Raw genomic sequence first — 24,123 nt, 5'->3', positions numbered from 1 at the left:
GACAAAGGAGTAGGGCCGTGAGCCAAGGAATGACGGCAGCCTCCAGAAAAAGGTAAGAAAACAGATTCTCTCTGGAGCTTCCAACATCTTGATTTCAGCCTTCTAAAACTCTTATTGGACTTCTGACCTCCAGAATAGTAAAATAATAAATTGTGTTGCTTTAAGCCACTAGGTTTGTGGTAATTTGTTACAGCAGCAATAGGAAACTAATCACGGATGTAAAACCTTATTATATTATTATAGTTCACTCACATGATACATGAATTCACTGTTTAGTTGATCCACGTGACTTTTAAAGTTCCACACCAAAGCACCCTACAGTTTGGGTACAAGAGCTGATGAGCTGGCCTGAAGGGCCCACTGAGTTTAACCAACGTGTGATAGATCAGACTGGGATCTTCGAGTGACCCGGGCTGTCAGACAATGGTCCCCTTTCATGAAAAGATAAGCTGTGGAATGGATTCAATTAACGACATCCCAAAGAAAAATATTTCTACAAAAACACCTCTGAAAATTCATGCATATGCGAATTGTGTGATTTATGAAAATTAGAGCTGTGTGACACAAGTGGGACTGAATTTAGAGACCACATTCTGTGTTCACTGCTCCCACGTCTTCTTGCACTTCTTGCGTCTTCTTTACACCCCTGTAGCACCCGGCCTGGCCTCTTATCACACTGTTCCCTTGAGGGCTGGGACCAGGTCTTATTAAGCTTGGCCACAGAATTTACATTTTCATCCTTATCTCTAACTATGGAATGAAAAGCTTTCTTTTTGATAAACCACTAGGAGGGGAGATAAAGTTCTGGAGAGTATCCGAAAAGATCAGGAAAAACCAGCGTGTCCCAAGGACATCTACATCCTAGTAAGAGACAACTAGAGATATAATAGGATTAACTTCACAGCACCTACAGAACTGTCATAACCAGCCCTGCATCTCTCCACCCTCTCTCCTAACACCAGCATCTTGATTCCTAGGCATATCCTGGTGGTTTTTCTCTAAAAACACCAGCCTATAGTTGGTTCAATCCCTAAGATTCTCTGCTGAATTCCCAAGCTGCTTCTTATGCATTTATCACCCTTACCTGACTTTGCTCTATGAACTTGATAATGGCTAATCAAGTATCAGACAAGTGCAGCCGGCTCCATCACCTGAGCTCCAAGCCAGGGGCTGCGGATGTCCTTCACGTGGTGGCTCTGGGTGGGTACAAAGGCTCTGCTGGCGGGGGTGTCACAGCCAGAGATATGGACTCAACCATCGTCCCCAGGCACCTGTGGCCCATGGTGGAGGTAGTGGGTTTCTGCCAGTTGCAGCGGTGCCCTTTGTAACTGCGGTGACGGACACAGAACCAAGGATGAGGGGCAACCAGGTGGGACGGCAGATGCCCAGGGCTGCATTTAGTGCTCTGCCAACTCACTTCTTCCCAAGAGTGACCTGATCAGTGTTTGGTTTCTTGCACTTTGCTTACAGGCTGAGGTAAAGAAAGAAATACTGGTAAATCCACCTGCCCTTTCTTTCTTCCTGTTCTCCCCAGGAAAATCACAAGTCATACACAGTGGATCAGTAAACAACAAAGACCTTTGTCAAAAAAGAGCAAGGGAGAAAGTGAACAGAAGTCTGATAATCTGTCACTGGCATTTAACAGAACATTTCTCCAAATTGCTTTAATTTTTTTCTAATTACAGAAGGAATGCATGTTTATTGTAAACAATTTGGAAAATAGAGAAAAACACGAAGAAAAAAGGCAAATTATCTGTAATCTTACCATCTTGAGATACCACTGTCCCTGCTCTAACACCCTCTATACTCTTACTCTGCCTTAATTTGGTTCAGAGTCTTGTTATATTATTATTACTACTACTGTTGTTGTGGTTGTTGCTTGTTGCCTGACTACCTCAGTAGAACATGAAGCCCATGAAGGCAGGGAATCTGCATCCCTGTGCACCAAGGACAGTGCTCAATAAATATTTGTTAAATGAGAAACAGTTGAAAAGACATGCGCATCCCAATGTCCACAGCAGCACTATTTACAATAGCCAGGACATGGAAGCAACCTAAGTGTCCACCGACAGATAAATGGATAAAGAAGATGTGGTACATGGGACTTCCCTTGTGGTCCAATGGTAAAGAATCTGCCTTCTAATGCAGGGGACGTGGGTTCGATCCCTGGTCAGGGAACTAAGATCCCACATGCCACGGGGCAGCTAAGCCCGTGTGCCACAACTACTGAGCCCACCTCAACTAGAGAAGAGAAAACCCACATGCCACAACCAGAGAGAGGCCCGCAGGCCACAACGAGAGAAGCCCGAGTGCCACAACGAAGAGCCCACGTGGCACAAAGAAAAAATCCCACATGCCTCAAGGAAGATCCTGTGTGCCTGAAACTATGACCTGAAACAGCCAAAATTAATTAATTGATTTAAAGAAAGAACCATGTTTATTTGAAAAAAAGAAGATGTGGTACATATATACAACGGAATATTACTCAGCCATAAAAAAGAATGAAAAAATGCCATTTGCAACAACATGCATGGACCTAGAGATTGTCATACTAAGTGAACTAAGTCAGACAGAGAAAGACAAATACCATATGATATCACTTATATGTAGAATCTAAAAAAATGGTACAAATGAACTTATTTATAAAACAGAAACGGACTCACAGATGTAGAAAACAAACATATGGTTACTGGGGGGAAAGAGGGGGAGAGATAAATTGGGAGATTGGGATTGACATATACACACTATGATATATAAAACAGATAACTAATAAAGACCTACTGTATAGCACAGGGAACTCTACTCAATACTCTGTAATGGCCTATATGGGAAAAGAATCTAAAAAAGAGTGGATGTATGTATATGTATAACTGATTCACTTTGCTGCATGGCAGAAACTAACACAACATTGTAAACCAACTATACTCCAATAAAATTAATTTTAAAAAAACAACAACAAGAAAAAGAAAAACAAATCAGCTTTTAATCTTTTTTTCTAAAACGGCTATATACATAAATTATGTTTATAAAGCATTATTTTTGTTAATTTTAAAAACCATTCTATTACCAAGAGCCCCAAAGAGAATATCTGAAATACTCATGGTCTGAAAAGTAGACCCCGGATGGACTCACCTACACATTTATTCCTCTCGGGGGGAGTTTCAAAGCAGCAGCTCTGGGGAACGGATGACGTCACTGCTCCAGCCAGGGCTGACGGCCTTGGAAAGGTGCACTCAGCTTATGTGCTTTGCCCTTGGCTTCATGCAGCTGCTGGTGTGCGCACGGATACACTTGAACAGGTGATCGGGTTGCCCAGGAGGTAAGGTTGAGCAGGCTGGACGCTATGGAAGGTCAAGGGCGTGAGGGCACCAAGGAGCAAGTGCAAAATTAAGGCATCTCAACAGGTGATTACTGGACTCTCCAGCTCCCTCCATTCCTCACCCTCAGATCTGCTTTGCCTTCAAACATTTGAGAGCATCTGAAGTGACCTATTTCAACACGCCTTTGCTTTACGTCAACGTCTTCCTGACTCTCCACCTATTCTTCTCTTCTCAGGAGCAAAAATCCTCCTTCCTTCCCCTGGTTCCTCCTTCCTTGTACTTGTGACCTTAATGATGTCCCCTCCCAGCATCGCTAGGATTCTGCTCCATGGTTATCTCCTCTCTCTACTCTTATCTTCAGTTTTTCCAGATACATTCATTCCTTCCCCTCTTTTTATGACTGTTCTCGAACTACCCAGTCCCCCAAATAACCCTCCTTCCCACTCATGCTACCCATCTCACCTCTTCCCTCATCTTCATATCGATCTGATTGAAAGAGAAGTTTACACCTGTTGTAAATATCTCCCTCCACTCACTCTTTCCTTAACTTCCTGTAATCTGGTTTCTACCTTGATTCCAGGACCGTCAGTGACCTTCCACCTGCTCTGTCTGAAAGCCTTCACTCACCTCATCCTCTCTGTAGCATCTTACACTGTCAACAATCATTGTCACCTGTACGACGACTGGCAAGCGTGGTCTCCTTCAAATTCCATGCTCACCTCTCTATGCGCCCTCCTGATACAGCCTACACACTGATGACAAATTAACCTTCCTAAGGCATAATCTTTCTAAGGTGTTGTCTAAGATTAATTTCTTCCTATGGCTAAACCAGTAAATTAGAAAAAGTACTAAATATACTGGGTCAGGACTTGAGCAAGTCATTTAATAAGCCTCTCATCCTTGGACAGAAGGTTGAGTGATGTGGACTAACATATAACCCAGAAGCATTTTAGCAGAAGACCTTACATCCATGCAAACAAAGCTGGTCCAGAGTGCAAGCTCAATGATGGGGCTCTGCCCACCGTCAGCTGTGGTGCAGTGGGCGTGGCCACTTCCACTGTCAAGAGTGGTGAATCTGAATACAGTAAGTGCTAAGCAATGTCCTGCAAAGTGACTGCAATTTGTTGCCTCACCTATCCTGCTCCTTCTAAGTTTACCTTTAGTGTAGCGATGGCCAAGGCGAAGCATTGTGGAGCCATAATCCTGATTTATCACGTCCTTAGACCCGAACCAACACCGGGGTACCGGTCTGTAATACCCAAGAAGGTCTCCAGCAACCAGGCCTCTTCGCCAGCTCTCACTGTCCTGACTCAGTCCTTTCCTGCCCAGGATCTCATCCTGTCTGCTCAAGAGCACCCTCTCAAAACTCTCCTGTCCTTCTCCCGAGGTGCATCCGCTAGACACAGACTTCCTTAGGACCAGGTTAATGTGTACTTATCATTATAATATCATTAGCAGGAGGAAGTGCCCTCTCCTCCATTCTGTCCACCTGCGTCTTGGCTGGCTTACTGTCTTCGAGCCCAAAATGTCATCATGGCAGTCACCTCCTCGTTCTCCTAGCTGTTTCTGCACTATTTCTGCAGGCTGGTAACAGACCTTAACTTCATTCACTTAACGCATTCTGTTTCCACTAACCAACCCCCCAAACTCCCCCTCTCCAAAGCAATACATTTCTCCTACTCAATACTCTCCAACAAGATCATTAAGGACTTTTAGTGCAGGTGAAACTGGTCTATTTTGGCAAAGGGTATCCATTCGAATGTAAATGAGCAAGGAAGAGGAAATCTATGACTGATCTAAAAATTATCAAAGTCAGACCTGCATCCATCATTAAAGGGAATACACCCGGGGACGGCAGTTTTTTTGTTTTTTAAAGGAAGCTGTTTGTTTTTTTTTTTTTAAGTCTTTATTGAATTTGTTACAATATTGCTTCTGTTTTATGTTTTGGTTTTCTGGCCCTGAGGCATGTGGGATCTTAGCTCCCTGACCAGGGATCGAACCCGCACCCCCTGCATTGGAAGGTGAAGTCTTAACCAATGGACCGCCAGGGAAGTCCTGGGACAGCAGTTTTAACCCCTCTTAATCACGTGGAATTTATGCACAAATGGACTTATGAACAGCTTGTTTGTAAGTAGAGGCACGTTGGTATGGTTCAGTGGATTAATAACTTGTTGAACAACTTTACCAAAAGATATGGGTTGGTAGACCCATGTCAATCTTTTTTCTTTTTTAAAAAACTTACAATTTAAAAAAAATTGAGAATATGATTTACAAAATTTACAATATGATGTCAGTTTCAGGTGTACAACACGGAGATTCAAAAATGTTATAGCTTACACTCCATTTACAGTTCTTATAAAATATTGGCTATATTCCCTGTGCTGTACAATATATCCTTGTGGCTTATTTATTCTATACATAGTAGTTTGTACCTCTTAATCCGCTACACCTATCGTGACCCCCTCCATCCCTGTCCCCACTGATAACCACTAGTCTGCATAGTCTGTAACCACTATATCTGTGCATGTTTCTTTTTTGTTATATTCACTAGTTTGTTTTATTTTTTAGATTCCATAACATACAGTATTTGTCTTTCTCTGACATTTCACTATGCATAGTATTTTCTATGACCATCCACATTGCAGCAAATAGCAGAATTTCATTCTTTTTATGGCTGAGTAGTATTCCATCGTGTGTGTGTGTGTGTGTGTGTGTGTGTGTGTGTGAGTACCACATCTTCTTTATCCATTCATCTGTTGATAGACACTTAGGTTGCTTCCATATCTTGGCAACTGCAATCCATGTCAATTTAAAATGAGGTCTCTATTGCTTGATCAGTCTTCATTTCTGCCCTGTTCATGCCTTTCCAATTTGTGAAGGGATATGAAAATCAGTGCTGAAGAATAATTTTAAGTAAGAATAAGGGTTCTCATACTAATATAAAATGAACATGTGTCCATTAATTAACTCATTAACTAACCATGAAGGCAGTAAAACATTACAACTGGCTCCAAGGGGAATCCAAAGAACGGACAAGTATAGAAGCAATCAGAAATGCTGAAATAAATGTGCTAATCGATGCAAGCCTGGCAGCCTCTTTCACAGGGTGAAAATCAACTGCATGTCCACCAGACAAAATTCATTTTTCTCTTTCTGGACAAGAATTCTTTGCATTACCACTGTGTGTTTTCTACAATTTATATTTGCAAAACAGTTCAGTCAAAAACAATGAAAGAGAACAGAAGCAAAAAAACTACAATCCTGCAGCCTGTGGACCAAAAACCACAGTTACAGAAAGATAGAGAAGATGAAAAGGCAGAGGGCTATGTACCAGATGAAGGAACAAGAAAAAACCCCAGAAAAACAACTAAATGAAGTGGAGATAGGCAACCTTCCAGAAAAAGAATTCAGAATAATGATAGTGAAGATGATCCAGGACCTCGGAATAAGAATGGAGGCAAAGATTGAGAAGATGCAAGAAATGATTAACAAAGACCTAGAAGAATTAAAGAACAAACAAACAGAGATGACCAATACAATAACTGAAATGAAAACTACACTAGAAGGAATCAATAGCAGAATAACTGAGGCAGAAGAACGGATAAGTGACCTGGAAGACAGAATGGTGGAATTCACTGCTGTGGAACAGACTAAAGCAAAAAGAATGAAAAGAAATGAAGACAGCCTAAGAGACCTCTGGGACAACATTAAACGCAACAACATTCGCATTATAGGGGTCCCAGAAGGAGAAGAGAGAGAGAAAGGACCAGAGAAAATATTTGAAGAGATTATAGTCGAAAACTTCCCTAACATGGGAAAGGAAATAGCCACCCAAGTCCAGGAAGCGCAGAGAGTCCCATACAGAATAAACCCAAGGAGAAACACGCCGAGACACATAGTAATCAAAGTGGCAAAAATTAAAGACAAAGAAAAATTATTGAAAGCAGCAAGGGAAAAACGACAAATAACATACAAAGGAACTCCCATAAGGTTAACAACTGATTTCTCAGCAGAAACTCTGCAAGCCAGAAGGGAGTGGCATGATATACTTAAAGTGATGAAAGGGAAGAACCTACAACCAAGATTACTCTACCCGGCAAGGATCTCATTTAGATTTGATGGAGAAATCAAAAGCTTTACAGACAAGCAAAAGCTAAGAGAATTCAGCACCACCAAACCAGCTCTACAACAAATGCTAAAGGAACTTCTCTAAGTGGGAAACACAAGAGAAGAAAAGGACCTACAAAAACAAACCCAAAACAATTAAGAAAATGGTCATAGGAACATACATATCGATAATTACCTTAAACGTGAATGGATTAAATGCCCCAACCAAAAGACATAGACTGGCTGAATGGATACAAAAACAAGACCCATATATATGCTGTCTACAAGAGACCCACTTTAGACCTAGGGACACATACAGACTGAAAGTGAGGGGATGGAAAAAGATATTCCATGCAAATGGAAATCAAAAGAAAGCTGGAATAGCTATACTCATATCAGATAAAATAGACTTTAAAATAAAGAATGTTACAAGAGACAAGGAAGGACACTACATAATGATCCAGGGATCAATCCAAGAAGAAGATATAACAATTATAAATATATATGCACCCAACATAGGAGCACCTCAATACATAAGGCAACTGCTAACAGCTATAAAAGAGGAAATCGACAGTAACACAATAATAGTGGGGGACTTTAACACCTCACTTACACCAATGGACAGATCATCCAAAATGAAAATAAATAAGGAAACAGAAGCTTTAAATGACACAATAGACCAGATAGATTTAATTGATATATATAGGACATTCCATCCAAAAACAGCAGATTACACGTTCTTCTCAAGTGCGCACGGAACATTCTCCAGGATAGATCACATCTTGGGTCACAAATCAAGCCTCAGTAAATTTAAGAAAATTGAAATCATATCAAGCATCTTTTCTGACCACAACGCTATGAGATTAGAAATGAATTACAGGGAAAAAAACGTAAAAAAGACAAACACATGGAGGCTAAACAATACGTTACTAAATAACCAAGAGATCACTGAAGAAATCAAAGAGGAAATTAAAAAATACCTAGAGACAAATGACAATGAAAACACGACGACCCAAAACCTATGGGATGCAGCAAAAGCGGTTCTAAGAGGGAAGTTTATAGCTATACAAGCCTACCTAAAGAAACAAGAAAAATCACAAGTAAACAATCTAACCTTACACCTAAAGAAACTAGAGAAAGAAGAACAAACAAAACCCAAAGTTAACAGAAGGAAAGAAATCATAAAGATCAGAGCAGAAATAAATGAAATAGAAACAAAGAAAGCAATAGCAATGATCAATAAAACTAAAAGTTGGTTCTTTGAGAAGATAAACAAAATTGATAAGCCATTAGCCAGACTCATCAAGAAAAAGAGGGAGAGGACTCAAATCAATAAAATCAGAAATGAAAAAGGAGAACTTACAACAGACACTGCAAAAATACAAAGCATCCTAAGAGACTACTACAAGCAACTTTATGCCAATAAAATGGACAACCTGGAAGAAATGGACAAATTTTTAGAAAGGTATAACCTTCCAAGACTGAATCAGGAAGAAACAGAAAATATGAACAGACCAATCACAAGTAATGAAATTGAAACTGTGATTAAAAATCTTCCAACAAACAAAAGTCCAGGACCAGATGGCTTCACAGGTGAATTCTATCAAACATTTAGAGAAGAGCTAACACCCATCCTTCTCAAACTCTTCCAAAAAATTGCAGAGGAAGGAACACTCCCAAACTCATTCTATGAGGCCACCATCACCCTGATACCAGAACCAGACAAAGACACTACAAAAAAAGAAAATTACAGACCAATATCACTGATGAATATAGATGCAAAAATCCTCAACAAAATACTAGCAAACAGAATCCAACAACACATTAAAAGGATCATACACCATGATCAAGTGGGATTTATCCCAGGGATGCAAGGATTCTTCAATATACGCAAATCAATCAATGTGATACACCATATTAACAAATTGAAGAATAAAAACCATAAAAAAAAAAACAAAAAAAAACGAAAGACACAGACCCCCGTAGAACCAGACAACCCAGAAGAATCCGCTAGATGATACCCAGCAATCCACTGAATGGAAACTCAGTAATCTTTTTGCCCATTTCAAGGCCTTTCACAATTTTTCCTGACAATAAGAGGAAACAATCATAAAGCAATCTGAGGTCTTTTGCAGGGACCAAGTACAAGTAGAGAACAGAAAAGGTTATAGCTTAGCAGTACTGCCTTCAGGAATGGCTTAGGAGTTGAAATCAGTATTATGTTCATCAGTTCAGTGTGATGAGTGCCAGTATTATATTAAGTGTGACTCCCAAAAAAATCTTAAATTTTTTTTCCACTTCAGGCATCTTCTGTAGAACGAGAGAAGGGAAGGGTCTGCTCTGGTCAGCTGTGATCAGACAACTGGGTTCCATGTACCACATTTATTTATTTGTTTGTTTGTTTATTTGGCTGTGTTGGGTCTTCGTTGCTGTGCACGGGCTTTCTCTGGTTGAGGCCAGCGGAGGCTACTCTTCGTTGCGGTGCGCAGGCTTCTCATTGCTGCGGCTTCTCTTGTTGTTGTGGAGCACGGGCTCTAGGCGTGCGGGCTTCAGTAGTTGTGGCTTGCAGGCCCCAGAGCGCAGGTTCAATAGTTGTGGCACATGGGCTCAGTAGTTGTGGCTCGCGGGCTTAGTTGCTCTGCGGCATGTGGGATCTTCCCGGCCCAGGGCTTGAACCTGTGTCCCCTGCATTGGCAGGCGGATTCTTAACCACAGAGCCACCAGGGAAGTCCTATGTACCACATTTTATAAGAACTGGAGACAGTCAGGCAGGTAAAGGAATGTGGAGTGGTGGAGGAAACCAAGAATATTCGGTCTAGAGAAGAAAAAGCTCAAATAGGAATGGGATAGCTGTCTTCAAAGTCTTACAGGACAAATGTGGAAGAAGGCTTAAGGAAAACCTTCCTAAATTATAACCCAATGTATGGTGATGTTGACAACAGCAGTCAAGATTTATTGAGCTTTACTCTCTGGCAAATCCTGAGCCAAGCACTTTACAAGTGTCATCTCATTAAACCCTCACAATAAGGAGAATCTAGTGGCCAAGTCTAAACTTGACAGTCAGAGATGTCAAGCTTTGGATGGAACCAAAGGCCTTTAAGTCCCTTTGAGCTCAGAGATCACGCAGTTCTGTGTCCCTCTGCTGCTCAAAGACCTCCAATAGATCCCTATTGGCTACTATGTTAGGTACACATTTCTCAGCCTGCCAATAAAGGCTCTTCATGGCATGGCCCAAATCACTCTCTCTGGGTTTGTCACCTGAATACTAACACCCAAAAACGTACCAAATCCAGCCGTGCAAGGTTCTCAACCAACCCTTCTTCAACTGGACCACCTCTCCACATTCTATCCATGCTTTTCCATCTCCGATGTTACCTCCTCCGCAAGTCATTCTGGTACCTTCTTTCCCTCCTCTTCCAACCTCCTCCTCTCTCCAGTAGCATTTTGCACTCTTTCTGCCACATGCTGGCCGCTGTCATAGTTAATAAGTACTTGTTTAATCTCTTCTACCAGCTTACAAACTCCTTGAGGGGAGGGCTGTTGGATGGATGTGTTGAGTGGCCAGAGAAGGAAGGTGGGACTTAGATGGGGAAGAAGAAGCTTGAGGAAACTTCCAAGGCAACAGGAAGAATCCCAGGTCCTTCACCAGGGGAGCAATTTCTGGAATGCCTTCGTCACTTGTGCTCCTCTGAGTTATTCTCTTTTTTCTCACCTCTTAACAGAAGGGAGGATGGAGCACTTTATTCTTCTGGAGGCAGCCTGGCTTACCTGCAGAGGATGGCATTCCCTGTGAGATGACAGGGCAGTTGGGGCTTCCTCCCTTCGGTACCCAGACCCCAACAGCAAGTCAACAAGGGTTTGATAAATGACTTATTTATTTATTGTAGTTGGCGTCAAGACTGGACAAGTACGTTTGGGCCCAGATTATAGAAGGCCTTGAACATCAAGACAAGGGGAGCGCCTACGGATCCTTGACCCGGAAAGTGACTTCCTTACATGATTCTCTCTAATTGTCTTGTATGTATTGATATTTTTTTTCAAAAGTGTTTCGCAAATATGAATTATCAGGTCCAACAGGACAGTAGGAGGAGCCAGTACGAATAACCCACGGGGATGGTCCACAGGGGCTAAGGGCCCTTCCAAGACACATATAAGTACAAATTCCATGTGAATATTTTTACCTGGGCTGTTCCCTCCAAATATTTTTAACAGGGCCCAAACCCATTGTAGAGCACCTGTAAATTGTTTGTATAACATTAAAAGATATATTTATTGTCACTTATTTGATGAAGGCATTGAAACAATATAAATCCAACTTTGTGTTCTTGTATGTATTTTTTTTAAGATTTTTTTTGATGTGGACCATTTTTAAAGTCTTTATTGAATTTGTTACAATATTGTTTCTTTTTTTTTTTTTTTATAAATTTTATTTATTTATTTATTTTTGGCTGCGTTGGGTCTTCGTTGTTGTGCGCGGGCTTTCTCTAGTTGCGGTGAGCGGGGGCTACTCTGTGTTGTGGTGAGTGGGTTTCTCTTTGCGGTGGCTTCTCTTGTTGCAGAGCTTGGGCTCTAGTTATGGCACGCGGGCTCAGTAGTTGTGGTTCGTGGGCTCCAGAGCACAGGTTCAGTAGTTGTGGCACACGGGCCTAGCTGCTCCGCAACATGTGGGATCTTCCTGGACCAGGGCTTGAACCCGTGTCCCCTGCATTGGCAGGCGGATTCTTAACCACTGCGCCACCAGGGAGGCCCTTGCTTCTGTTTTATGTTTTGGTTTTTTGGCCGCGAGGCATGCGGGATCTTAGCCCCCCAACCAGGGGTCCAACCCACACCCCCTGCATTGGAAGGTGAAGTCTCAACCACTGGACCGCCAAGGAAGTCCCATTCTTGTATGTATTTTTAAAAAAAATATGCTCATACAATCTTTTTTTGACCTCTTATTCACCCACGTCTTGCTCTAGTTGCTCGAAAACGTTATCACAGATATTTGATAGTTTTGTGTTTCCCCTGCTTTTTGTCATCTCCCACCTAGACCTAGAATACGCTTCACCCCTCCTCCACAGGCACAGAAATGTCCTTTGCCAATTTCCCTCTCCCCCAAATCCATAAGAGCCTCTTGACATGTCTGCTTTTCTCTGGAGGATTTTCTCTTCTTTCCTCCCTTAGCTGTTCCACCGCTCTGTTTCAATGAACTGTGATTTACTTGGGTCTGGGGCTCTCTGGTTCCCATTACGGAGGTCTGACTCTCTTCCTGTGGGAGGCTGCAGAGAAAGCGAACAGCCCAGTAAGCCAGCAGGAATTTCTCGCTCATCAGTGGGTTGCCTGCACTTTTTACATCTTTTTTCCAGAACCACGGAGTAGGCACCTCCCCACCCAGGAGCTGGGTGGTCTCCTAGGACCCTGGCCATCCTGCCCAGTGGAAATAATGTGAGGATGGTGTTCTGAGCTGCCACTTCATTGTCAGCCTTCAAAACAATCCTCTCACATGGGTTACTACCCCGATACCACTGATAGAGATGCAATGTGGAGAAACTGAATAATATCCCCAAAGTTCCAGAGCTAGTGAGTGACAGAGCCAGGATTCAAATCCAGCCTTCCTGACCCAACGTGTATACCCTCCCTGCAAACTTCATGTTTTGCACTGGGTTTAGAAGACTTACATTTTCTTTAACATGTTGCCCTAACACAAATTTCAAAAAGTAAAAACAAATCGCTCCATTAAAAAATTCACATCTCCCATTTGCAGCAACATGGATGGACCTATAGATTATCATACTAAGTGAAGTAAGCCAGACAGAGAAAGACAAATATAATATGATATCGTTTATATGTGGAATTCAAAAAAATGATACAAATGAACTTATATACAGAACAGAAATAGATCCACAAACATAGAAAGCAAACTTATGGTTACCATAAGGGGAAAGGGCGGGGAGGGAAAAATTAGGAGTTTGGGATTAACATATACACACTATTATATATAAAACAGATAACCAACAAGTGTATATAGCAGAAGTGTGTATAGCACAGGGAACTGTACTCAGTATTTTGTAATAACCGATAAGGGAAAAGAATCTGAAAAAGAGCATACACATATTATTGGATATGTATATAACTGAATCACTTTGCTGTGCACCTGAAACTAACATGACATTGTAAATCAATTATATCTCAATAAAAAAGTAAAATAAAATAAATTCACACCTGAACACTCTCGCACAATAATACTAACCCTCTTGTAAACGTATTTGCTTTGTCACCTGTACAAACATTCCTCATCAAAACTGCCCTTTGTCTCCTTCTCATTGTGAAATGCAGCAACTATATAAAACGAAGGATCAAAAAACATGGATTAATTGCTTAGGGGATGCATTTGCCTTATTTCCTATAGTCTTCTTTTCTCTTCTTCTTTTTCCGGATTGTCTCCCTGTTTCTGTTTCTAGAGGTTTCTTTTTTAAAAAAAAAATTGCCAAGATTTTAATGAACCCATTCACATTCATTCCCTGCCTCTTAACAGCTTCACCATCCTGGTCTCCTGTCTTTGGACCCTGGATAAGCCCACAACACGCTCACACATTGGAAAGCACAGCCCCTTCCCTTAGACCACTGTCAAGTTTACAGCACCCTCAAATTTTGCTCAATTGAAGGGGATGCATTTATGTCCTTCCCTGTTCTGTTCCCTGCGGTGACCTTCCATCTAGAACATAAATTCATTGTTTTCCTTTTTAAAATTTTCTCAAAGGGGTGCCAAGAAGTACGAAAAAATCATTTTAATTACTCAAACAAATTAGTAGACAATTTAAAAGGTGTAAGGGACTTCCCTGGTGGTGCAGTGGTTAAGAATCCACCTGCCAATGCAGGGGGCATGGGTTTGAGCCCTGGTCCGGGAAGATCCCACATGCCGCGGAGCAACTAAGCCTGTGCGCCACAACTACTGAGCCTGCGCTCTAGAGCCCGCGAGCCACAACTACTGAGCCTGCGTGCTGCAACTACTGAAGCCCATGAGCCTAGAGCCCATGCTCTGCAACAAGAGAAGTCACCGCAATGAGAAACCTGCGCACCGCTATGCAGAGTAGCCCCTGCTCGCCGCAACTAGAGAAAGCCCGTGCACAGCAATGAAGACCCAACACAGCCAAAAATAAATTAATTAAATAAATAAATTTAAAAAAATAAATAAATAAAAATAAAAGGTGTAAAAGGGTATACGTCCTTGTCCCCATCCCTCGGTTTCCTACACACAGGCTACCACTCTCGCCAGTTGGTTGCCATTTCAAACAAGAAAGATCTGTGCGAATAGCTTCCTGATCCCTGTGGCTTTCAGCTGCTTCAAAGAAAATTCACCCATTCAGTTCAGCCTACTTGAATCACTACTCCACCTTCAGTCTCGACTTAAATGGCACCTCCTCCTGGAAGCCTCCTGTCCCTCCCAAGCCTGTGACACTAAGCACTTACCCCATTGTCCATCAAGCTTACCAAGCAGGATGGAAATTGCCTGTCTGTTTCTTATCTCGGGGCAGGACCAGCACAGCACCTGGCACACAGATGTATTCAGGAAATATTTGCTTAATTAATGTAGTATCTGAATACCAATGGATATTCCAAACTATGCATGAAGTCCAGGGAATGCAAAGGCAAATAAACCAAGGTATCTACCTTGGCATCTTCATATAGTTTACCAAGAAAAAAAACAAAAGCAGCAAGAGAAAGATCCACTTTCATTCATCTTACTTTCAATCTAGGTTCATTTAGTAGCAGTATTTCTCATTTGCATCACCTGTTCTTCCTCTTACTGTTACTAAGTGTTCTGCAGTCACCCTTTATTGTCAAAATGAGTCCTAGGAACCCCATTAGTTTGTGTTGGCCAAAGCGTCAAAGGCTGAATATTTCACCTTGCCTTGCTTGCCATTTTTCCTTTCTCCAAAGTAGCATCTGATTGACTCTCCAGTGCCAGCTATTGAGAATACTGGCAGGCAATTAGCTGGGGAGAGGGTACCACTTATTTTTATGACTTCAATCGAAAAGTTACATACAGTTTACAAATATACAGTCACCCCTCCGTATCAGAGGGAGACTAGTTCCAGGACCTCTGCAGATACCAAGATCTGAGGCTGCTCAACTCCCTGATATAAAATAATAGCACAGTATTTGCATATAACCTACCATACAATCCTTTGTATACTTTAAACCATCCCTGGATTACTTATAATTCTTAATACAATGTAAATTTTATGTAAATAGTTGCCAGTACCCGGCAAATTCAAGTTTTGCTTTTCAGAACTTTCTTTTTTTTTTCCGAGTATTTTCAATCCACGATTGGTTGAATCCGCGAATGCGGAACCCGTGGGTACAGAGGGCCCACTGCAGTCTGGAAATATACTCAGAGGCAGCATGTGTTGCTGCCCTGGAGAGTCAGAGCAGAAAAGTGGTATTAAGGCTCAGCGGATCTGTCCGGGTCTTCTGCCAGCCTCCAGACCCAGCTCAGGCTGGCAACAGCTCTGAGCTTCTGCTGTGTGACAGGACAGCGTCTCTGAGTCATCATCGTGGGGTTTGTGACACGTTAACTAAGCTAACAAATGCAAATGTCCAGGACAATATCTGACTTGTCCTGAAGGTTCAGTATTGCTAAGAGAGGAGAAGCAATTCCTGCACGATGATGACATCTTTGGTACTTATCATTTTTAAATTATTTTAAAATTTAAAGCTACCTTACTACAAAATCCTACTTAAGTGAAATGGAGCATATGCTCTGTGCATCAGCCTTGGGCAAATCACCTTATCTCAACAGTATCTTTCTCCTGTCAGAAATGATGAGTTTGGGCTAAAAAGATTAGACTCCCAAGAGACAAAACAACCAAACTCGATGGGTGAAACTTAATTGGATTCTTCTTTAAAAAAACAAAAAAACAAGAGCTTAATTATTCTTGGCATTGCTGATATTTAAATATGACTGCCTATTAGATATTATGGAATTATTATTTGTTTTCTTAGGTGTGAATTTTAAAAAAATTTTTGGCGTGATAGAGTTTTCATGGGCAGGTAGGAGTACGTTCATTACTAACAGGAAATGCATACTGAAGTGTCATGATGTCTGCAAATGTTTAGGAAAAAAAATATTCAAGTTTGTGTACAGAAAGAGACTGAAAGGAAGAAATAGAGAAAATATACCATTTTTACAAAATGATCTTTGAATTCCCTTTTTGCAGTCATTTCAAATTTCCAAGAGTGCATCAAAACCCTATGACCAAATATATTGAAAATCATTTTTTTAAACCAACAGTCTAGCCGAACAAGAACACATTCTTTATGCTCTAATTTTGGTCTTTAAAAGTCTAAATATTCTGTCCCATCTGCATTATCTTAACAAAGTTTCAAAACTTCTGAGTACACTAAAAATTATAACTTTTCAAAGGACCCTCCTTCACTGGTGGGAATGTAAATTGGTGCAGCCACTATGGAGAACAGTATGGAGGTTCCTCAAAAAACTAAAAATAGAGCTACCAGGGACTTCCCTGGTGGTCCAGTGGTTAAGACTCTGTGCTCCCGATGCAGGGGGCCTGGGTTCGATCCCTGGTCAGGGAACTAGATCCCACATGCATGCTGCAACCAAGAGCTCGAATGCTGCAACTAAAAGAGTCCACATACCACAATGAAGATCCTGCATGCTGCAACTAAGACCTGGCACAGCCAAATAAATAAAAAATAGAGCTACCATGTGATCCAGCAATCTCACTCCTGGCATATATCCGGAGAAAACCATAATTTGAAAAGACACATGCACCCCAATGTTCATAGCAGCACTATTCACAATAGCCAGGACATGGAAACAACCTCAATGTCCATCTACAGATGAATGGATAAAGAAGATGGGGTGTATATATATATATATATATATATATATATATATACACACACACAATGGACAATCACTCACCCATAAAAAAGAATGAAATAATGCCATTTGCCTGGATGGACTTAAAGATTATCATACTAAGTGAAGTAAGTCAGAAAGAGAAAGACAAATACCATATGATGTCACTTATATGTGGAATCTAAAATATGACACAAATGAACTTATCTACGAAACAGAAACAGACTCACAGACATAGAGAACAGTCCTGTGGTTGCCAAGGGGGAGGGGGTGTGGTGGAGGGATGGATTGGGAGTTTGGGGTTAGCAGATGCAAACTAGTATATAGAAATGGATAAACAACAAGGTCCTACTGTATAGCACAGAGAACTATATTCAATATCCTGTGATAAAACATAGTGGAAAAGAATATGAAAAAGAATATATATGTATAACTGAATCACTTTGCTGTACAGCAGAAATTAATACAACATTGTAAATCAACTATACTTGAATAAAATAAATTTTAAAGAATTATAACTTTTGAAAATTCTGTTCATTAGTTTTATTTATCCTAATTTTTACCAACATTTTGACTCCCTTCCCTTCCCTCAATGATCCTTCATGCTTTTGGCTTTCATCAGGACCTGTCTTGCCTTTCCCCTTTGGATTTTACTCTTGTATGTCTTCATTTTTTCTCTCATCTCCATCATTTACAGAGATTTCTTTCTTCCTTGCTGTCAATATTTTCCTGTAGATTTGTCTCCTGTTCTGGGAAGTATTTTAGTTCTCTAATTTATCCTGCCTTCACCGCACTTCATGTTACCTCTACATCTGTTTCATTATCTTCTATCATCCTCCATTCCCTGGAAAGGGGGACCCCTGGACATCCCCACTGATGCCCCACCCCTCTGTCTTCCTTTGTTAAAGCAACCCTCTGAGTGCTTTTTCAAATCTGGCGTGGTTTTATTTAAAATAGAAAAACTTGGGCTTCCCTGGTGGCGCAGTGGTTAAGAATCCTCCTGCCAATGCAGGGGACACGGCTTCGAGCCCTAGTCCGGGAAGATCCCACATGCCGCGGAGCAACTAAGCCCGTGCGCCACAACTACTGAGCCTGCGCTCTAGAGCCCCGCGAGCCACAACTACTGAGCCCGTGTGCCACAACTACTGAAGCCCGCGCGCCTAGAGCCCGTGCTCCGCAACAAAAGAAGCCACTGCAGTGAGAAGCCCGCGCACCGCAACGAAGAGTAGCCCCTGCTCGCTGCAACTAGAGAAAGCCTGCGCGCAGCAACAAAGACCCAATGCAGCCATAAATAAATAAATAAATAAATAAATAAATAAAATAGAAAAACTTAAACTTTTTTAAAAGATTGAAATGCCAAGGCAGTAGGAATTTTCTCTCCAAGAATGTAAAAACGAAGCCAGCCCAGAACCAGTCCTCCACCGTCAGATCTAGTCTGGTCTTTTGGCGGGAGTTTACTTGGTTGATTAGGTGCTTTGCGAGAAGAAAGCCGGCCCGCCTGCATCAGTGTACTTGGACTCCCATCCGCACGAGGTGGAGTTCACCCAAGTGACTGCTCCTCTCCCCTCCCCCACCCCCTCTGTCCCCACCCCCCCAGCCACTCCCAGAGCTTCCTGTCATTTCACCTTTTCTCTGGTTCACAGAACCCCTGAATGATAATCCTCTTTTATTTTCCTGAACTTCTGAACTCTTCTTGCTTGCGTCTTTTACCTCCGGTCTTTGGCAGTCAGCCTCGGATTCCTTTATCTGCGCTCGGCCTGGCTGATTCTTTTTGCCCACGGAGAATAAGAAGGACAGGTTTCCACCGTCTTTTCTCGCTTTTGACCACAATGCCAGGCCATGCTGCATTTTTTGTTTCCCCTGTTCTCTCCTTCGTTTTAGTCGACTGAACTTTTCCTTTCGTGTCTGGACTCAGAACCCAGTGATCTTTTTTCCTTTTTCTCTGCTCTCTGGTCTCCATCGTGGGAGCTACCTCGGTGTGCTACCCCTACCCACCTCTTTTATTCTGATTCTGGGCAAACTGAATCGTCCATCAATCCCTCATGTACCACCTCGTCGTGGAAGGAGTTTCCTGCAGTCTGCACACCTGAGCTGGTCAGCTTCAGGAGTCCTGTGTTCAAGGGCTCCTTCAACCTGTGTTTACAGGTTTACTGCCTGGGGTTCTTCATAATCATATAACCTTGCTCTGCTCTCAAAGGTGGAAGGATCATTCCATCATCCCCCTGCCACGTGCAACATTCCTCTGTCCACTCCCCGATCTGGCCCAGTATTTCACTTGGTATTTCATTGCTGTGTATTTCATTTCATTGTCCTGGCATTATTTCATTGTTGTGGCTTATTAGCCATCTCAAACTAGCATCTTTTGTAACCACGTTATTTCTCGTTTTAGACGTAAAAGCATTTGTTTCTTGTCCTGCTTGGGGCTGTGCCTCTGGAAAATTAAATCACAGCCTCCCATATCAATCCCCAAATACTTTTTAAGATGTGTCATGTATTGTCTTCCTTTGAAGGCTTAGTACCACTTATTCTAGGGAACTAAATTTCACCAATGTGTCTCCTGGGATTACAGTCAAAGACTTTGTACTCTAAATTCTCTAAACAAAATTCCTGCCTTGGAATGTTTTTCAGATGACAAAATGCCCTTTCTGAATGACTGGGTGATCAGTTTCTCTCAAATCAGCCAACAACTTGTGTTAAGTCCTTACTCCTCATGGAAAACAAGAAACTCAGTATCACTTCGTACCTCTGACTCTTCTCGGTAAGCAGTTTTTCATCTCTTCTCCCAAGTCTCAACTTAACATCTGGCTGCTTCTATCGCTTTTCTATTCTGGGTCTGTGACTAAAACTCATCAGAAGAAAGCTGTTCTCTGCGAATTGCCGTTAGCATGCCATCAGCCAGTCGGTCCACAGGTATTTACCAAGCAATTCTGGTGGACAGTCATCACAAAAATAGCCTTGGCAAAATCCCACGATGCCAAGGCATTGAATCAAATTGCGAGAAGTCCCCCTCACCTCTAATGGCAAAACGGCAGCACTCCTCTGGGTCATCTGCCCATCTTGCAGGACACACGGTGTCAGGGAGGAAAAACCTTTCCTCTATCCTCTTAAACTCTGTCACCGGGGGCCTGCAAATTACACTAACAAAAGACAAAATAATTGGAGAAAAGGCATACAGTTTTTACTAATATTTTACATGCATGGGAATTTATAGAAAAGAACTAAAACTCGGGACTTCCCTGGTGGTCCAGTGGGTAAGACTCTGCAGCCCCAGTGCAGGGGGCCTGGGTTCAATCCCTGGTCAGGGAACTAGATGCTGCCTGCTTGCTGCAGCTAAGAAGTCTGCATGCCGCAACTAAGACCAAGCGAAGGTAAAATAAATAAATATCAAAAAAAAAAAAAAAAAAGGAACTAAAACTCAAAGAGGTGATTAGACTCAGGGGCTTATATATCATTTTAACAAAGGAAAGGGGGTTTGGGCTTCGAGGCACAATAAATTGTGGGGAAGTGACTAGGATGTACATGGAAGAGCTAATGGAAGATAAGGGTTATTTCAGTAAAGTCTGTTTATGCAGACTCATCTCGGTGCCGATTCTCTTTCTCTGGTGATATGAGTCGTTCTCCTCCTGGTACAGGAGAGAGGGACTCTTGTCACCAAGGGAAATTTATGCCCAGCTCTAGGTGGATAAGGGGAGGCCAGAGAATTCTTCCTGCATCTGTTGATTCTCAGTTGCCTTCAGCTCAAAATAATCCTTATGCCAAAGTGGCATATTTGGGGTGGGGGGAGACCTCCTGATACCCTTCAATGGTTCCTCCAATAAGTGCAACCGTGCTGACATTTTCTACTGGCACCTTACAGAGAGCAGTGCTTTCTGATTAGCATTCCCATTTTTCAGCTGAATACACTGCAGCTTTGAGAGATGAATGCTTTTCCTTCTCTGATCCAATCTCCAAATGACTCGATTCAGTTCCCTTGTGCAGTTCTGTAATCTCACTGTTCTTCCCTCTCCAGCTCATTCATGTAGCCGCCACTGAAACTGCTGAAAAAAAAAAGTCTATTCTGCTCCTTAACCTTCATAGTGGGGACCCCTTGGTTTCTTCTCCCTGATTCCTCCCACTATCCCTGAGCAGAAGAATGAAAGACACTGAAGCAAAGAGAGACCCAAAGGCAGCTCAACGTTTGCAGCCATAGTTAGAACCCACATCCTGTGCCCCAGATCTCTGTGCCCTGTGGTTCATCCACAAGCTTGCTCTTGTGACCATCTCCTGCTTTAGCCGCGAGGGTTCCACGGAATTCAAACCCTGTCCGCATTGCCTCCAGGGGGTGCTCCTGAGCTAATGGTCCCCCTGATTTCCCAATTAAGGGTCTCCCTAAACATTCCAATATCAAGAAATGTGAGCCCTTTGGGGCAGAAACGAAGTAAGGACCTACAGAATCACAGCGTTTCAGAGTCCCAATAACTCTAGGGCAGGGAGTGTTTTCCCCACTGGAAGAGCGTGCAGGCTGTGAGTTTGATGATGGTGATAGGTCGGTGGACCAGGGGGGCGGCAGATGCCTCCAGCCAGAATCAAGTCTGTTCAGAAGCTTCACTCATGTTTATTTTCTTCTGCCACTAATCCTTCCTAGTGCCCAAATTTCATGATGTTATTTGAGTGGAATTAAATTGGAACAGCTTACATTATCTGATTAATTAGAGTCAGCTTTGACTACAGTGATGAAGAGGTCCAATCCTGTTAGTGTAATATTCCGCCCGTCAGGCTGTGGTTACATAACACTGGGAGGGGCTGGGAGAGACAGTTGGTCTATTCGTTTATGGATATAGGTAATTAACCTGAACTTTGTTTTAAAAAATTAGGAGGGCAACACAATGGAATATTATTCAGCTATGAAAAGGAATGAAGTACTGAGGCATCCTGCAACATGGATGAACCTCAAAATACTATGCTAGGGACTTCCCTGGTGGTCCAGTGGTTAGGACTCCGTAATTCCACTGCAGGGGGCACGGGTTCGATCCCTGGTCTGGCAACTAAGTTCCCGCATGCCTTGGCGTGGCCAAAAATATATACATATTATGCTAGAGGATACAAGCCAGATACAAAAGGTCACTGACTGCATGATTCTATTTATAGGAAATATGTCCAGAATCGGGGAATCCACCGAAAGGGCCCACAGATGGGTGGTTGCCAGGGGCTGGGGGAGGAGGGAGTGGGGAGTGATTGGGAGTGGGGTTTCTTTGAGGAGTGATGGAAATGTTTTGGAATTAGGTAGAGGTGGCGTTTGCACAACATTGAGAATGTACTAAATGACACAGAATTGTTCACTGTAAAGTGGTTAATTTACATTATATGAATTTTACTTTGATTAAAATACATGTATATATATAGACAGAGAGAGAGACAGACAGACAGGCAGACACAGGGCGTAAGAACTCACCTGATATTGATCTTTTTTTTTTTTTTTGGCTGCGTTGGGTCTTCATTGCTGCGCGCGGGCTTTCTCTAGTTGCGGTGAGCGGGGGCTACTCTTCGTTGTGGTGCATGGGCTTCTCATTGCGGTGGCTTCTCTTGTTGCAGAGCACAGGCTCTAGGCGCGTGGGCTTCAGTAGTTGCAGCACGCAGGTTCAGTAGTTGTGGCACATGGGCTTAGTTGCTCCGTGGCATGTGGGATCTTCCCGGATCAGGGCTCAAACCTGTGTCCCCTGCATTGACAGGCGGATTCTTAACTACTGCACCACCAGGGAAGCCCACCTGATATTGATCTTTAATTTTTGTATTAATTCTTTAATGGGTCCAAGTGGTGTATGATCTGAAACTCTTGCCATACGCCTTAAAAGGGTTTTCTGTGTGTATGTTTTTAAAATAACTAGAAGAGGAACTTCCCTGGCAGTCCAGTGGTTAGAACTCCACGCTTCCACTGCAGGGGGCACAGGTTCCATCCCAGGTCAGGGAACTAAGATCCCGAGTGCCATGGCACAGCCAAAAAAAATAATAATAATAACTAGAAGACTATGAAGATGAAAGGCATATTTGACAAAAGTTTATGTTAGATAAAGTGGCTCTGAGAACCAGTCAGCAGAGGTTGTTCAGGTCAAGGCCACAAGTGCTAACCGAGAACCCAGTGTTCAAGGCCCGACCCACCCCCAAATGCGGAGGCGAAGAAGACCCCAGCCCCGTCCAACTGGAGATTCTCAAGGAGGGTGTGGGCACAGGAGTGCACAAAACAGAGTATGATAAGTGTGCAAATAAAAAGTGTAAACACAGTCTGACCGAGGGTCTAGGCTCCAGTGTCCCTCTGTAGGGGCTGCGTTTGAGACGGGTCTGGGAGGATGAAGATGGTGATATGAGTATTACAGGCAGAAGGATAACGTGATAAATGGGGGGGGGGGCGGCAGGAGACCCTGTTTATAGGCATCATCTCCAGCTCGGCCTGAGAAGAACTGGAACTGGGGTGAACCACAGACGTGTGACAGCTGGTGTTCTCACTCTCAGTTTCCATCCTAGTCTGCAAGTCGACTTTCACTTCAGTCCTGTGTCATTGGTCAGGCCCTCAAGCAATGCTGATCTGTGCGCGCGCGCACACACACACACACACACACACACACACACACACACACACTGAGGTACCTATCTCAATATTAAGCTTTCTAACACGCAGGTAGTTTGAGTGATCTCCCTGCCCCTCAAAATCCTTGCATACTTGATCCTTAGGCTTACGTTATTTTAACCAAAGGCAAAGACTGTCATTCTATAACTAAAGGTAAAATTTAAGACATAAGTACACTCAAAGAGGTGATGTAGCATAAAAATATCCTAAACACAGGCACCACATAAAAA

The 24,123-nt window shown here is 42.5% G+C and overlaps 1 long non-coding RNA gene across 5 annotated transcripts in view; it reads right to left on the bottom strand.

The window, feature by feature from the left end:
* LOC309625708 overlaps positions 1-24,123 on the bottom strand; it is a 76,187-nt gene that overhangs the window by 32,115 nt on the left and 19,949 nt on the right. The window contains exons 2-4 of one of the 5 annotated variants that reach the window (XR_014242682.1): positions 22,724-22,988; positions 20,305-21,329; positions 3,133-3,341 (exon numbers count right to left, since the gene is read on the bottom strand). The exons of 3 other annotated variants lie outside the window; for them this stretch is intronic. This is a non-coding gene — a long non-coding RNA (uncharacterized lncRNA). The remainder of the gene's footprint in view (positions 1-3,132; positions 3,342-20,304; positions 21,330-22,723; positions 22,989-24,123) is intronic. One more of the 5 variants, XR_014242679.1, reaches the window with a different exon arrangement.

Source organism: Balaenoptera borealis, assembly GCF_965194805.1.
Source record: "Balaenoptera borealis genome assembly, chromosome: 3".
In the NCBI taxonomy this organism is placed as follows: domain Eukaryota; kingdom Metazoa; phylum Chordata; class Mammalia; order Artiodactyla; family Balaenopteridae; genus Balaenoptera; species Balaenoptera borealis.
The sequence above is the reverse complement of the archived record's forward strand: the minus strand, read 5'-3'. Positions and strand labels throughout refer to the sequence as shown.